General features: G+C 43.2%; 1 protein-coding gene across 1 annotated transcript in view; it reads right to left on the reverse strand.

The window, feature by feature from the left end:
• The window catches only part of FRMD4B (FERM domain containing 4B), a 179,859-nt gene extending 175,022 nt beyond the window's left edge, over nucleotides 1–4,837 (reverse strand). The window contains exon 1 of the mRNA XM_075574295.1: nucleotides 4,527–4,837. The gene's annotated coding sequence lies outside the window, so the exon portion shown is untranslated. The remainder of the gene's footprint in view (nucleotides 1–4,526) is intronic.
• Nucleotides 4,838–17,338: the final 12,501 nt, after the last annotated feature.

The following is a 17,338-nucleotide window of genomic DNA, read 5'->3' on the forward strand; positions in this document are numbered from 1 at the left end:
ACGGAGTAGAACAAAAATAGCAACTGACAAAAGGAAGTGTTTCCTGCCTGTCCTGGGTTGAGTTCTTCTAGTTGTCATTATGTATAGGAAGTGTGTTTGTTTTCATCAGTATGTCTTGGATAAACAGGTCCTCTCTCTCTTAGACAAGTAGCTTCCAAGTAGTAACTGTGGAATGAAATTGCACTGATATCAGATATAATTATATTTTGAAAATGTATTTTTCTGAAGTGAAAAATAAAAGCTTCCATTACTGAACAGAATGGCGTTCAAATACACTTCATGCTGTTTACATTAACAGATTTCGAACGATAACCCGCTTGATTAATGCATGCAGACAATTGGCATGAATAAGTAATTATCCACTGCCACCTTGGAAATACAACAATCTTCATCAATTCCCCAGCCTCCACATAGGCCATAAATACTGTCTTTTATTTATTAACCTGTAAATGAAGCATGTTGCTTAATAACACCTGTTTCTCTGGCTCCTTTTGTCACTAGAGTGTTCATGCAAGCATTCTGTTATGTATCCTCATTCTACACTAACCACACTTTCACAGAAAAACCTTTCATACACAGCAGACTAATTACTGTCTGGATCTGTGTACAATCCCGCCTATCGGAACAAGCTCCTCACCCCTACCACATGCAGCACTTATCACCTGAGATCTGACTCCAAAAGACTGTTCATGGTCCCAAGGTCCCAAGGTCGCTCCTCCTTCTGTTACCATGCACCTCATGACTGGAACATCCTACAGGAGACTCTCAAAACCGCCTCCAGTTTTAGTCATTCCAAGACCCCAGCTGTCTCACATTTTAATCTTGTCTGTACTGCGCATTATTGGAACTGACATAATTATTGTTTGTTGGCTGCCTGCTGGAAGTTGTAGTTCGGGTGTGGATGCCAAGCATCCACAGGCAATCAGAAGGGTAGGCACCAGTGACTACAAATCCCAGCAACCCTTGCTATAGCAGCACTTCAGTTTCTGTAAGCTGTCTCCTACAAGACATACACTAAAACATACATATACATACACACACACGCCCAACAAACTGGGCCAAAACCCACTCGCCCCCCCAAAAAAAGTCACTTGTTTCCCCACGACACTTACCTGTTGCGGGGTCTTGACGGCGTCTCCCGGCCTTCTGCTGTCTTGTCACCTCTAAAATCATGTTTTTCTCCTGCAGCACTATTCAAAATTTCCGCGCGGCATCATGTGACGCCGTGTGGCCATTTTGAATAGTGCTGCAGGAGAAAAACAGGATTTTAAAGATCGAGACGGAGAAGACCGGGAGACACCGCCATAGGTAAGCAGTTTACAGCGGCCACAATACAGTTGCCCTGTGTGATTGCATTTGTCGAGGTGTGTGTGTGAATATATATGGTGGGTTTAAAAGTTTGAGCTAGCTGGGAATGTGTGTTAATCAATTTCTGACTGGTAGCAGTTGTATGGAGGTAGGTGGCACCTCCCCCCAGAGCTCACTCCTCCTCACCTTTTTAACTTGGGAGGTCTTTTCACTTTGCTGCAAGAACAGGACCTACTATGGTTCTTTCCCCTCATACAGAGGTAAAGGGAAGGGTTCACAGTGTAGTGTAGGACCTGCATTTTTGGTTATACCTTGACGTTTGGTATGCAGGCTTACGACGCTTTGGCCAAAGGATTTAACTAAATACCCAAGTAATTATTATTATTGAAGTATTTACACTTTATACTTATTACCATACAGTGTTTTGTCAATTGGATGTAGCATTGGGCATACATACATACACACACACAATAAAGAGTAATCAGGATTAGTCATGTCAGGCTGAACTATTAACCCATTGGAGACCCAACAACAAAAAGTGGTGTGTGTGTGCCGAGCGCATGCATTCTAAATGAAACTTGTGTTTTGTTACTGAAATTGTTTTTTGGAATTGATGTTTTGGATTGAATGAAAGACTTTTGAGAATATAATTACAATTTCAGTGACACACCAGAAAGAAGTTTCACTTAAAATGTGCGTCCTTGCCACACACGCCCTTTTCTTTCCTCGATTGTCCAATAAAAGAGATTTGTATGAGTAACACCCAAAACGTAACAAATGCAAATTACGATTAAATAATTGACACAATTATTTTGCAGAATAAGCATTACAATGTAATTAATATTATAGCCCAAAAAAAAAATGGTTTATAAACGTAACGGTGGTATTGTGTGTATAGACAAAATTGATCCACAAGATGGGGGTCAACAAAAAGAGCCCTAGTTGTTTGCAGTCATTGAATCTCGTCTATAGTGGACAATATGTTAATCCAGGGATACTAATATTCCCACACTGGGACTCTCTGATATGTCATAGGACTTCCTCAATATAGTTACAAAAACATATGCACCCTTAAACACTAGGCTTAAAAATGCAATATCAGCAAATGAAATAATTAAATATAAAATAATTATATAATAAAGTATGAGTGCCTTTATAAAGTATGAGAGCCTTTAGATTAAAACAGGCATCGAGGGTACCAAATTATAAAGTTATTGAAATGTGTACCTTAAATCAGAAAGTTTCATTCAGCCATGTCTTTAACACCTTCCATGCATAAAGCTGCATAGTAATGTGTTAACTAAAGATGAATAAATAATGTACCCAATGTCTTAAAATGGATTGGTCCCTCCGCAACTCATCCTTACTCTGCGTGTTATAGAGCACTGCTTTTAAATACATGTTTGACAGACGCTCAGCTAAATGACTATTTAGTTTGCTTTAGTAAAACCAAAATACGACAAGCCACAACTTTATCTCTGCAGAAAATAACATGCAGTTAAAAATATAATACTGTACATGCGCCAAAAGGAAGGGCTCGGATTCTCTGACTTTAATAACAGGGTTTGACAATATCTAGCTATGGAATTAACTTTCTCTCTCTCTTTTTTTTTTTTTTTTTGAACGGATAGAACATATGATGACCAATTTAATTATGTCTCTAGACTGACATTTAAATAAATCTATTTTTCTTTTGAAACCTGAATGGAGTACCCTACTCAATTCTGCCTAAATGTTAAAATAAATATCATGCACCCAATACACAGTAGCCAAGTGCATTTATACAAATATTTGTCTGTATTTTTATTATCATGCAAAGAAGGTACAGTATAGACATAGTACATATTATTTGGGGGTAAGTACAAAAAAAGAGGGGTGGGTAGGGAGTGATCAACTAGAAACCATACAAATTAGATACAAAATAGTCGTTAATTAATGGGTGGGTGCAAACTGTGAACTAAAGTGAATCAGGAAAAAACAAGCTCACAAGGCTGTGTGCTCAAAGAAAAATTCCCTTATATGCACACCACTCTTGTATAAAATGTAACTTTTATTAACCTTACATAAAACATATATTACCGATAATGTGAGTGTAACACAAATAAAATAAGTGTGACGACTGCCACTACCTGTATTGTAAAGCACTAGTCATCTACCTTAACAAATAACAGGACCTGATCAAAAGTGCGCCCATAGACAGTATTAGATATGACTTGGGTGCATAGAATTAACCACCATAGATGTCATCTCAGATTGAGTATGAGAGGTAGGTGACAAGGGTCAAGTATTACCCTGTTGTTCAGAGTGGAGTGTAAAACAAACACTAATAATATTCCAACACCAAGTATTAACACTGCTCTAAAATAGAGTGTGTAAAGGTGCATACATAATGCTCAGAACACCACACCTGTAGTATAGCATAACAGGATTAGAATCAGTCACAAGAGACCATGCATTGGTGAATACTAGCAATGCATTACTCCCAAAATGTACAATATAACAGCATCTAATGGTGGAATAGTAACTGGTCTTGCTGCTATAACGTCAGACTTAATAAGTAGACAGATAATCTCATACTTGAGCACCTAATATTTATTTCAAATTGGCTCTTCACCCTATAATAAAATCAAATACAACTGAGCACTGGGGATTGTATGTAACCCTGACCATTGATAACACTTAGTGATTAGATAGCACAGGCTGCCCAGAGGCTGGAGATACCGTTTGCTCCATGGGAGGATGAGGTTTGTGCCTTGTCATGTCAGGGAAGCTGCAGTGCCTGTGTATTAGCAGCTCAGCAGGATGCTGGGGGAAGCCCTGGGGCTGACAGATCTTTAAACAATGGTTATCCCGGATGGTTCTAGCCCTTTGGTGGCCCTGTGCAAAAATACTAGGGTTACCCCAAACACCCCCTATACTGATCAGAAGATCCCCATTTAATAAATAAAATGCCACCAGACAGGCAAAATAAAGTAAATGATCGGGGAGTGTAAAAATCATTACAAATTAATCCTGATTAGCTATTTTGGACCTAGGACAAACTGCTTAACATCTACCCTATTACTGCAAGAGAGTCCCATGTGATTGGTTGAATCACCCCCCCCCCCCCCTCAAAAGAAATTAGCCACAAATAGGTATCTTATTTATACATTGTGACTGCTGTATCCTGTTCTGTTTGTCCTACATAGGCAAGGCAGATACAATAAAAATGCCCCTACCTCTTTGTTGTGATGGATGTCCTGCAGCTCCTTAGTGAGGGAGCTCCTTGCATGCACAGCCGTGGCTATCGCTCCCCTCCCTTTCTGCCTCCCCTACACATGAGGCTGGGTGGATGGTGTTAGGAGGAGGTGCAGTCAGCAGCAGTGAGGTCCCTGTGCATGTCCTGGCTGCCTTTCTACATACACACACTCACTGCACCACACCTCTCTCTCCCCCCAGCACCAGCTTCCCTCTTCTCGCGCTCTGTCTGCCTTCACCACACACAAAGCCACACTCTCCACCTCTCAGCTGCTGCTGCTGCTGCATGGATGGGGCTGCCTGTCATAAGCTGCCTTTTCATTCACTTACTCAGCCAATACAACCCTTGCCTGTCTGTCACATAAGAGGTGGGGGCTCCTGGGTTGTAGACACACCCTTCCATAATACAACACATGCTATTAAATGGGATATTGGGGTTGTCATTTTGCTTACTGAATTATTACTGCAGGATGTACGTTGTGTTCTGCTGGTCTTGGAGAAAACTACATTTGCTGCAGTGGTGAGACCTTCTATTAGACTGCTATGGACAGTTTCCATAGATATAAAAGAGCGTTTGTAGTTTGGCGTTCAGGTGATCTAAACCAGCGGTGCGCAAACTGGGGGGCGAGAGATTTTTTTGGGGGATGGGGGCGTTTGCAGGGTTCCCGCGCTGTCCCCCCAGGCATCATTTAATGCTGCGCGAGATAAGGAGGGGGGCAGCCAACGGGGAAGGTAAGGCAGGGGGGGGGGCGCCGCAAAAAAAGTTTGCGCGCCCCTGATCTAAAGGTTCCTCATATTCCATACTATAGCGACAGACTGGTCCCAATCCCCTTCCCGGATTCTCCTGGGCTTTTCAGACAAAATACGAAACGCACGTTGAAATCCGAGAACGGATTTTAGCAACTTTACCCCACACGGATTCTTTAACATCCGCCCACGGTGCTCGCATTTTTATATTAAAAAAAAAATCACACGTCGGATTTAACGTAAATTAAATTTGGATTCCGTTTGTCGGATTTTCAGTAATAGCCTTAACCATTTTGGTGCCCTGTGTGGAATTTTTTTGGTGCCCCTCCCTTACCACCCTCTCCCAATACAATAACCCCCCCCCCCCCCCTTGAATCAGAGCAGGATGTAATTTCTCTCCAGAAGGACTTGGAGAGACTTGAAACTTTGGCAGGTAAATGGCAGACGAGGTTTAATACAGATAAATGTAAGGTTATGCATTTGGGAAACAAGAATAAACAGGCGACTTACAAATTAAATGGGGATAAATTAGGGGAATCCTTGATGGAGAAAGATTTAGGCCGCGCTTATAGCGCTGGTGACAGCGACGTTGCGTCAAAACAAATGCATTGCCGCCGTCGCGTGCACTTATAGTAAGCGCGACGTGACGGCTTGGTCGCGATCGCTGGAAGTCATCTCAATTTGATTTCTCCAGCGACCGTAGCCTGACGTCACCGTCGCCGGCACTATAAGCGCAGCCTTAGGCCTCGTTCATACAGGGGGCTTCGCGACGCTGCATCCGCGTGCCTCTGTCTGGTGGGCGATGTGTTATCAACCCCAGCAGATGGAATGATCCGACACAGTGTGACGCGTGTGAGAGCGCGTGTGTGTGAGAACGCGCACGCGTGTGTGGGTTTAGAGCAATATAGAGCATATATAATGTAATATAATGTATAATATAGTGTTTAGAGCATATACTGAGAGTGGGGGGGGTCCCCTGTTCCCCGTCCCCGACCCTCCGATTTCACTGCTGAGTCTCGGGTCAATTTCAGCAGCCAATCAATGTAAACGTCTGGGCCTTGATTGGCTGCTGAAATTGACGTCAGGCTGCTGCAGTCGGAGATCACAGATTGAAAAGACTCCCACGACTGCAGCAGCGGCGACGCCATACTTTGCAGCCAATGGTAGTTTCAATACTGAACACTACCATTGGCCGCCAGGCATCTGTGACGAACGTGCGCGCGCACGTCGTGTAGCGTACTATGTGAGCGGGGCCTTAGCAGTGCTTGTACACTGCAGGATTAGCAATAGTGCCCAAAATCGTGCAGTAGCTGCAAAGACAAACAAGCTCTTATCTTGCATTACACGGACAATGAATGGAAGGCAAGTAAACATAATTATTAGTAAGACACAACTTGAATATCGAGTACAATTTTGGATACAACTCCTTAGAAAAGACATTACGGAACTAGAGAAAGTGCAGAGAACAACCACTAAATTGTGCGTTGCCGACCTCCGTTCCTCTGAACGCCTTTGGAGTAACTTACACTCTCGCAGACTTCTTTCACTACAAATTTATGTTATCCTGTTTAAACTCTGCCCTCTCCCAGGCTAAACAAACCAACTTTTCTTCACTAATCAACACGCACAAGACAAAGCAACGCTGACTCTTCTCTGTCTTTGACTCCTGACTCAGACCATCTGCTGCTGCCTGTTTTTCTTCCTCCATCTCACCTCAGGACTTTGCTGACTATTTCAAAGAAAAGGTGGAATCCATATGTCAGGACATCCCCCATATATCCTCCTCCCACCCTACACCTCTTCCTAACTCTCCTCCTGCTTTCCTTGACTCTTTTTTCGCTGTCACAGAAGAGGATGTATCGTTGCTGATCTCCTCTTCTCCCTCTACCACTTGCCCTCTCGACCCCATTCCCTCCCATCTCCTACAACCTCTTGCTCCTACTATAATTCCTATACTCAGACACATTTTTAACTCCTCCCTATACTCTGGTACCTTTCCGTCCCCCTTCAAACATGCAACAGTTATACCATTACTCAAAAACAGCAAGCTTGACCCTACCTGTCTTTCTAAGTATCATCCTGTCTCCCTCCTGCCTTTTGCTTCTAAACTCCTTGAACGTCTTGTATTCTCTCACTTGTTCCATTTTCTCACCACCTATTCTCTCCTAGACCCTCTACAATCTGGCTTCCACACTGCTCACTCCACTGAAACAGCCCTCACTAAAATAACTAATGACCTCCATGCTGCCAAAGACAAAGGTCACTACACTCTGCTCATATTACTCAACCTCTCTGCAGCATTTGATACTGTGGACCACCCTCTTCTTCTTCACATTCTCCATACTCTTGGTATCTGTAACAAAGGTTGCCACCCTGACTTCATTACGTCAGTAGCATGTAATCTTCGAGGCCACTGAAACACTACACTTGCTCCTCCGATCGGCTTCGCTACAAATGGAGAACTAGCAACTAAGTGTCAGTGTTTAGTGTGAATTACCTAAATGCCTACTACATCAGAAAAGCAGCGCAGGGTCCTCTAACTCCCTTTCCATGATTTGATCAGGGCTTAGAAAAGTGACGCTGAACATCATTACCTATACTCAATATAAGATATACTGAGCAGAATATATAAGAGCTTCCACATGTGAGTATCACCACATAAAAACTGACATCTAGTCATTTATTCACACCTGATATTTGGAAATGCTCTCAACATAATATAATCTATGATATATTGCTCAGTATGCAGAAACTCTATACTGATCCAACAAGGGCTATATACTATAGCACTAACTGCTGCTATCTATCTACTCTATAAAATAGAATCTGGGCTACTTTAGGATTACTGGCCAGGTTTATACTCACTTGGACCACTATAAATACACATTATTTACATCTGTATACTACTAATAAGACTCTATACTCTACCAATTACCCTCAGTAAAATCACATTTTTAATCATGTTAATCACTATATATAATATTCACATATTCTGTTTTATTTAATATTTTGAATATATTTTATTATATACCTAATAATTATTAACTAAATCATTACTGTGACGGTAACTTTGTGACAGGCTATTAATAATACACACCAAGAATATACCTGGGTTGAACTGAACGAGGCTTAGATATGATAAAATATAATTTATTCCTTGAAAAAGGTGAACACAACAAGATAGTACAAATAACAACAAAATATAGGCACTTACTTAAGATGGAATGATGAAACAGTCATAATTCTGGACTGGCAATTCATACAGCAATCTTCAAAATCACCAAGACACGAAAGACAATAGCCACAGGCTGAGCCTGGTTCTTATACAATTATTTCCCATTGAACACAACCTAAACCCAGCCCCTCTCATAAATCAGTGGTGAGGTTGACAGTCTTCCCCAGAGTAAAACTCCTCCCACCCAATGACGTTTAAAAACTGATTTTCCTATCTAAATAACTTCATAACTTCAGTTCAGTAATACTTACTGGTAAGCGAGACATATTACTACATTCCGGCACGCATGACGCTCCCAATGAGACTAAATATTACCGTGTAATACTAAAATTAAGAGAGATATTAATATCTGTCTCTTAGGACCTGCTAGACATCATGTGTCTGTAATCGTTATTTGCGGCTCAGTCCCCCGGTTACACATATGTAATTTTTAGCACGTTCAGCCGAGGACATCTCATAATATTCTTATATTTAATAAGGTCACTCATTCTGATATCACCTGGTGTAACCGCACCCCCGGCCCCCATAACCCCTTGTCAAGAAATCCTTTGAAACTGGGCCTGTGTGTAGCGAACATTTGTCACAGGTGCTATATTTCACACCCAATGCCCCAGCCCTGGGTCCTAGCTGTCTCTACCAGCAATATACCCTTGGCCTGCCAATTAGGTATTAACATACTGTACACTAAACCCCCTCTGTACTTTTCACACCCAACTTCAATCAAGCCTGTTGAAGCCCAGATATTTCTGAAAAGACACCACACATATTGGTATTTTCCTAAACTGCAGCTCATTAACCCCTTAAGCCTCCCGCATCAATCCCAGTGTATGGGTTGGTGCAAACACTGGAACAGAAACAATACATTTTTACAGGGGAATATACATTAGGATGCTGAAGCAAGGTAAAAACACATTACTGGACCCCAGTCCAGTTAACCCCTTGCTTCCCAGGTGAGAGTAGGGGGTGGCCAAATGGGGTGTAACCCCTTTAATCCCGGGCCAAATCCCCTCTCTCTTGACAATTACTACTAATAAATTGTATATGAGAGTTCAGCATACAGACACCTGTTTCTTTTTTGCTATTTATCTGTAATAAAGCTCTATCCTGGATCTCCTCTTACCTCTCCCATCGTACTTTCAGTGTCTCTTTTGCTAACACCTCCTCCTCTTCTATCAATCTCTCTGTGGGGTACCCCAGGGCTCAGTCCTGGGACCTCTTCTCTTTTCCCTTTACACACTCTCTCTAGGTGACCTAATCACATCTCTTGGGTTTAAATATCACCTCTATGCTGACAACACACAGATTTACTTTCAACCCCTGACCTTGCACCTGCTGTACAGACCAAAGTTTCCGAATGTCTCTCTGCTATATCATCCTGGATGGCCCTCCGCCGACTCAAACTTAACATGTCAAAGACGGAGCTCCTCATACTTCCTCCCAAACCTGGCCCCACTACAGTATGTCCTTCCACATTACTGTTTCAAGCCCTATCATACACACAGTAGCATAAGCACGCTGCCTAGAGGTCACACTTGACTCCTCTCTCACATTCTCTTCTCACATTCGAAAGGTAGCTAAATCCTGTAGTTTTTTCCTCCACAATATTACAAAGATACACCCTTTCCTCTGTTATTTGACTTCTAAAACTCTGATATAGGCCCTCATTCTCTCCCGTCTCGACTACTGTAACCTCCTGCTGTCCAGCCTTCCTACCTCTCATCTGTCTCCCATACAATTTATCTTAAACGCTGCTGCCAGAATCACTCTACTCTTTCCTAAATCTGTCTCAACGTCTCCCCTTCTGAAATCACTCTCCTGAATTCCTACCAAATCCCGTATCACACATTCAATTCTCCTCCTCTCTTTTTTGGCTTTACACTCTTCTGCCCCTCCTTACATCTCAGCCCTAATTTCTTGCTATGCACCATCCCGACTCTTGTGTTCTGCTCAAGGATGTCTTCTCTCTACCCCTTTTGTGTCTAAAGCCCTCTGCCGCCTTAAACTTTTCTCACTGAGTGCATTTCCTGCACCTCTGGAATGCCCTTCCCCTTAATACCCGACTAGCACCCTCTCTACCCACCTTTTAAGACCCATCTTAAAACACACCTCCTTAAAGAAGCATATGGGTAGCTCTCTAGCTGATACTATACACCTCCTACATCGACCTTGGCCCCTTGCAGACACACTTACCAGAATGCCCTCCTACTGTCTCTGTACATCTTCCTACTTACCAATTAGAGTTACAGGGGAGATGGATGAGCACTACTACTATAGTAAAAAATACATACATAATAAACCTATATAATATAGGTGGTGCTTCCTGAAGCCAAGGTATATATAGTAAGTGGAGAAGGGAAAGTTGTAGGTCCCATAGAGCAGGAACTACTAAGACTTCAAAAGTGGGGCACACAAGGATGCACACAAAAGTATAAATGTTACTAGCTGAGAGACCCGGTGTTGCCCAGGATGTGAATCCCTAATAATTGTTTTGTGGGAGGGGGGGGGGGATGAATCTTGGGTGGGGGGGGGGGGTGAATCCTGGGTGGGTGGGTGCTGGGGGGGGGGTGAATCTTGGGTGGGGGGTGAATCTTGGGTGGGTGGTCGGGGTGAATCTTGGGGTGGGTGGGTGAATCTTGGGTGGTGGGGGGGTGAATCTTGGGTGGATGGGGGGGTGGTGAATCTTGGCTTGGTGGGAGGGGTGAATCTTGGGTGGTTGGGGGGTTGAATCTTGGGTGGGGGGGGGTGAATCCTGGGTGGGTGGGGGGGTGAATTTTTGGTGGGTGGGTGTTGGGGGGGGTGAATCTTGGGTGGGGGGTGAATCTTGGGTGGGTGGTGGGGGGGAATCTTGGGTGGATGGGGGGGTGGTGAATCTTGGCTGGGTGGGAGGGGTGAATCTTGGGTGGGTGGGGGGGTGAATCTTGGGTGGGTGGGGGGGTGAATACTGGGTGGGTGGGGGGGTGAATCTTTGGTGGGTGGGTGTTGGGGGGGGTGAATCTTGGGTGGGGGGTGAATCTTGGGTGGGTGGTGGGGGTGAATCTTGGGGTGGGTGGGTGAATCTTGGGTGGGTGGGAGTGATTCCTTGGTGGTGGGGGGTGAATCTTGGGTGGGTGGGGGGGGTGAATCTTGGGTGGGGGGGTGAATCTTGGGTGGGTGGGGGAGTTACCAATGTAAGCCAACCTCACAGAACAAATCATACAAAGAAAGAAACATCAAACAGTAATGTATACTAAGCAAACCTGGAATGGTGTATCCTAAGCCTAGCTTAATGTAATAATATCCCCATGTAATTAATAAAATATGCAAAAAGTGCAACAGGAGGCAAGGACGAGCATATCCTAAATGTAGCTGCTACAGCAGCATCTAACAAAATACAAAGATGCAACAGCAGGCAGAGGCAATGTGGAGAGCAGCAAAGAATCCAGGTTGCTATGGATGGACATAACAAGCAGTGTGAAGATAAACACTAGTGGCCACGAAACACAGCAACATACATTATAGTGTATCAGGGGAACGATGTGTATAGCTGTATATTACAGGAAAATTCCCTCTTTGCCCTTTTAACCCAGCAGACATATCAGTGTAAGCTTAGCCCAGCCAAAGGAGGGGTGTATTTTTGTTATCATTCTAGCATAGGTACACGGTTCACTATGTTTTTAGTGTTTTATTAGTCTGTTTGTCTTCAATTGGCTGTTTGTTAATAAAATGTATACTTTTGTATGCATACTTGTGTGCCCCACTTTTGAAGTCTTAGTAGTTCCTGCTCTATGGGACCTACAATTTTACCAATTAGAGTGTAAGCTATTTGAGGCAGGGACTCCTTTTCATAAATATCACTTTTATGTCTGAAGCACTTCTTCCCTTAATGTGTTATTTGTATTCTTTGTTATTTATATGATTGCCACGTGTATTACTGCTGTGAAGCGCTATGTACATTAATGGCGCTATATAAATAAAGATATACACATATATACATTAATAAAGGCGATGGATAATCTGATTTATGAGGAGAGACTAGGTAAATTACATTTGTTTACATTAGAAAAGACGCATCTAAGGCCGCGCTTATAGTGCTGGCGACAGCAACGCAACCGATGACGTCACCATAACCATTGTGAAAGTTGCATTTCAAATTTAGGCGACGCAACATCATGAAGGGGGAAGGAAGAGGCACAGAGAAGCTCTTGATTGGCCGCAAGTGGAGACCGTCGCCGAAAAAAATCTAATCTGGTGACTACCAGATTTTTGGTAGCACTGTCACTCCGTCGCTTTGCCGCCATCGCGTTCACTATAAGCACTGACGACGGCGACAATGCATTTGTTTTGACGCGATGGTCACGTCAACCGGCACAATAAGCGCAACCTAAGAGGGGATTTGATAACCATGTACAAATATATTCAGGAATGAATTTATTTTTCCCCTTATTGAGACATCATTGGATGATATTACATTGAGGTTTTTTGTTTCCCTTCCTCTGGATCAATATACTTTAAGTAGGGATATAGGATAGAGTATCTGTCATCTAAATTTAGCATAAGTTGAGCTTGATGGACGTATGTCTTTTTTTCAACCTCATCTACTATGTAACTATGTAACTATCTAATATGTACAGGCATACCCCGCTTTAAGTACACTCACTTTAAGTACACTCGCGAGTAAGTACATGTCGCCCAATAGGCAAACGGCAGCTCACGCATGCGCCTGTCAGCAAGTCCTGAACAGCAATACCGGCTCCCTACCGCTGTGCGCAAGCGGGGAGACTATAGAGCCTGTTACACGTGTTATTTACATCACTTATGCACATATATGACGATTGCAGTACAGTACATGCATCGATAAGTGGGGAAAAGGTAGTGCTTCACTTTAAGTACATTTTCGCTTTACATACATGCTCCGGTCCCATTGCGTACGTTAATACGGGGTATGCCTGTATATGTTTATGAAGAGTTCTGTGAACTTGGCTAGATATTGTGCAGGCTCCACCAGCACTTAGCAGAATACAGTAGAGTCCTGATTATGTGATTATCCGACCTTCGGTTATCCGACCTTCCGTTTTATCCGTTATCTCCCCCATCCCCCTTCTCACTTACTGGTGGCAGAAGAACAGGAGGACTGCAGACCACAGGAGTGGCACAGGAGAAGACAGCTGGCAGGCGGAGAAGTGGACCATATCACTGGAGGAATGGAGTTAAGAGAGCAGGCGGCGGAAGCAGGCAGAAGACCAACAGACCCTGTGTGCAGAGGAAGAGCAGAGCGGCATAGGAGAACGGCCGGGAAGGAGCACGCTGTAACACCAGAAGTCAGACGCTGGTCAACTTCCAGTGTTACAGCGTGATTCTTCCCGGTCGTTCTCCTATGTCGCTCTGCTCCTGCTCCACACATGGTCTGATGGTCTTCTGCCTGCTCCCGCCTCCGCCCACTGTCTTAACTCTATTCCTCCACTGACATGGTCCTCTTCTCCGGCCGCCAGCTGTTTTCCTCCAGAGCTGCTCCTGTGGTCTGTAGTCCTCCTCTTCTTCTGCTGCCGGTAAGCTAGAAGGTGGGGGGGGGGGGGGGATAATACTTTTTATCAACCTAGTCATGAGCTTTAGGAGAATTCCTCCATGATTTTTTTTAAAAGTAGTTTATCATTCGGTGGTTAGGTGCTAGTGGGTGATTTATTTCTATTATTTTGAGCTGCATGCAGTCAGCCTGTTTCAATAAAATATTCACTTGATCATTTGTAAAGACCGTGTCAGTGCTTCTGCTAGGCCAGCAGAGCCTTTGCAAATACACCAGAATGATCTTTAGAAGCTTTAGAGGTGTTTTATATCAGTTTACTGACAAATCGTGTGCACACCAAGAGAACAAAAACAAAATTCTAGATCATCTCAATGGAAAAGCCAAAAAGAACCTCATATTCCTTTAGAAGATTCTTTAGTCAAATTCAAATGTTATAAAACTCATCAGTGTCGAATCCTAGAAAAACACATTGAATATGATGCAATAATAGGTGGAAATAATGGGGGGAAATTGATGCTAGTTAAGTGATTATATGAAAATAGGTGTGTGAGTGTAGCACACCACTGCTTGAAAATTTGTAAAATGCAATATTCCCTCCTGGTGCTCACCCTCTGCTGACCATGGCGTATCAAAGCTGGATCCAATATAGTATAGATGAGTTGAAAATAGAAGCACACAGGAGCCTTGGTTAGAGTTCAGAACTTAAAGTTCTATTAAATCATCAGAGCAAGTGTACAATTAGTGACGTTTCTGGACAACCCTGGTGTATGGTCTGAGGAAAGGACAGGGTTGTCCAGAAACGTCACTAATTGTACACCTGCTCTGATGATTTAATAGAACTAGAAGTTCTGAACTCTAACCAAGGCTCCTGTGTGCTTCTTCTATTTTCAACTCATCTATACTAGTTAAGTGATTCTAAGCAGGAGTATATTAGGGTTCCAAAACTGAGCTGCTAAAACGCTCATCAACTGTTTGCTTGATGCAGTTGATCAGCAAAAGACTAAAGCACCACTTCAATTTAATCACCCCGTAAGAAAAGATGTTATATGAGAGGCTGAAACAAACAAAATAAGCATGAGCAAAGCGCTAGTTTGTAGAGAAAAGGGCATTTTACAAGATAATTTGCAGTGAAGTTGGGAGATCCCGGAGGAATATGAGAACATTATAGTGGATGCACGGAACAGCCTCCCAGCCGATGTAGTGGTGGCAAATTATAGAATACAAATTTAGAAGTACATGGGATAGTCTTAAGGTTACCCAAAGAGAAACAGGGTTAATTTGGGTCAAGGGATTTCTAGCAGGTGGAGAAAGTAAGCATGGACAGAGTGCATGCATGGGGGCTGGGACTAGAGGTGCCAGAGTGGGATTCCGGAGGAGCAGCCCCTCTGGGTTTATATATGTTAACATTCTTGTATGTATATTAGTGATTTCGCATGTACAGCACCCCCACTTTGCACTAATGACCAAGTAGTCTCTATTTGCTATTAATTTCACCCATTAACCAGGGATACTCAACTCCCCCCCCACCCCTCAACAGGTCAGCACAGATAGCTCAAGCAGTCCCTGCTTCAGCACAGGTGGCTCAATCAGTGAGCCACCTTTGCTGAAGTCACTGATTGAGCCACCTGTGCTGATGCTGGGATATCCTGAAAACCTGATCTGTGGGGGGTGGTGGAGGGGTGAAAGAGGGGGGCTTGAGGACTGGCATTAAGCACCCCTGCATTAACCCACCCTGCATTAACCCACCTAGTAGAGGAGTATGCAATAAAATACTTCCCATTCAATGCCTTCACCACCAATGGGTGATAAAATATATTTAATTAGGCCCTACATACTGTTAGGATCCCTCTTTTAATCAAACATTATTAATAAACAGAGGATGATCAATCAAATATTCCACTCTCTCAATATACCTTTCTCTCTAATATTCCTTTCTCTCTAATATTCCTTTCTCTCTAATATTCCTTTCTATCTAATATTCCTTTCTATCTGACCCATTTAGAGATTTGGATAGAACTAAAAAAAAAAGGCAAATTGGCAGGTTTCTTTTTCTCATGAGCAATTTTCCTACAGTACATAGAACGTGATCCTTTTTCGTTAGATATCCTTTTGTTTGAGTTCCTTTATAAACCGCATCCAAGCCTCCAAAGAATACAATATGCATGCTGTGTCGTCCGTGCTGTCTCACAATGTAATGTCTGATAGATTACATAAAAACAGAGATAAAATCCACTAACGGGCTATAAAAATGTGTCCGGCACAACTATGTCTCCCAACAATTCAGCTTCCATTAAAAATGATATTATGCAAAATTCATAGACTTAGATACTTCCAAAATCCTGAGATGCCCCCTTTTTTTGTTTGGTAGGCTCATACTGTCACCTTGAGTCATGATGACGATGCTTTATATAAATGATATTTTCTTGAAAACCTATTTTACCGTGAGTTATAATGAATATACTTTCAATAAATGGGGCAGCTGTTTCCACTTTCCAGTAGAAAACGTATATCGTTCAAAGACGAAACCTGTAACAAATTACACTCAGAAATAAAATTGACTCCTGTTAATGCAATATTGGGAGGCTGTGAGGGCACGTCCAGCTCATTAGTTGCAGGCAGAACAGATCCTTCCCAAAGGCCATTAATTAGTCTGTAGTCACTACTGTATTTAAGTCGCCTGTTATACCCACTTTCAGATGCATTAAGCAGCTGTTTGCCTGTAAACTGGCTGCACACTCACCCACAATGAGAATGTACAGTATTTCCATGACAATGAGAAAGCTGGTAACCTCGAAAGCTCTATAACATAATTACTTGCACTTCAGTTGACCTTTGGTCTGTCCTCTTCTACATAATATATGCCAATATTGATATGGCTGATCCAAAAGCACAATGGTCGTTGTAACCTGTTGCCTGGAAGGTGCGTTGAATATAGCTGCATTAACAAACAATATCCAGAGCATGAGGTTCTGTTTAAAATGTGAGGAGGGGGATTTGGAACATTTCATGTACATAGCTGAAGTCCAATTGCTTAATTTCATACTGTAGTTTGTGTGCGTGTGTGTATATACTTCCAGCACTGGAAGTTGGACCCAGCCAGAGGCCAGGCCCAACTTCTGCATCCAGCTGCTGGCTCTCGGTATCTCCCCAGCTGCTGCCTGCCTCTTCCCATGCCACCCTCTCTCTCCCACCGGTGCGTGCCGGAAGCTGGGTGCACCCGGAAGTCAGGCCCAGTTTCCGGCGGGAGAGCGAGGCAGGCCCGGTGTGGGTAGAGGCAGGCAGCAACTGGGGAGAGCCGGGGTCCGGCAGTG

The sequence above is a fragment of the Ascaphus truei genome, chromosome 17 (assembly GCF_040206685.1).
Source record: "Ascaphus truei isolate aAscTru1 chromosome 17, aAscTru1.hap1, whole genome shotgun sequence".
NCBI classification, from domain to species: domain Eukaryota; kingdom Metazoa; phylum Chordata; class Amphibia; order Anura; family Ascaphidae; genus Ascaphus; species Ascaphus truei.